Source organism: Mus pahari, chromosome 11, assembly GCF_900095145.1.
Source record: "Mus pahari chromosome 11, PAHARI_EIJ_v1.1, whole genome shotgun sequence".
Taxonomy (NCBI): Eukaryota; Metazoa; Chordata; class Mammalia; order Rodentia; family Muridae; genus Mus; species Mus pahari.
In genome coordinates this window covers 74419592-74420061 of record NC_034600.1, presented here as the reverse complement: position 1 = coordinate 74420061, position 470 = coordinate 74419592, and positions in this window count along the sequence as shown.

Below are 470 nucleotides of genomic sequence, written 5' to 3'. Positions count from 1 at the left end.
CTGAGTTCGAGGCCAGCCTGGTCTACAGAGTGAGTTCCAGGACAGCCAGGGCTATACAGATAAACCCTGTCTCGAAAAACCATATATATATATATATATATATATATATATATATATATATACACTGTATATATATAATTTTTTTCATTTTATATACGTATATATGTTATAATATATATACGTATATAAAATGAAAAAAATTTAACTAAAAATAGGTGGTAGAACATAAAAGTACTGAAAAGAAGAAATATAAATGTCTAAGAAATACTTTTTAAATATTTAAATTATTTGCATATTTAAAATGTCCAACTTAGCCATTAAAGACAAAAACCACTCTGAATATTTTAAATTTAATTAAAAATATTTAGATAGATTTTTCAATTATGAAAGAATTACATCACTTTCACCCCTCCTTTTCCTTTCACTGGCCCCTTCCAGGTATCCTCCCTCGAGCCCTTTCCATGTCTTCA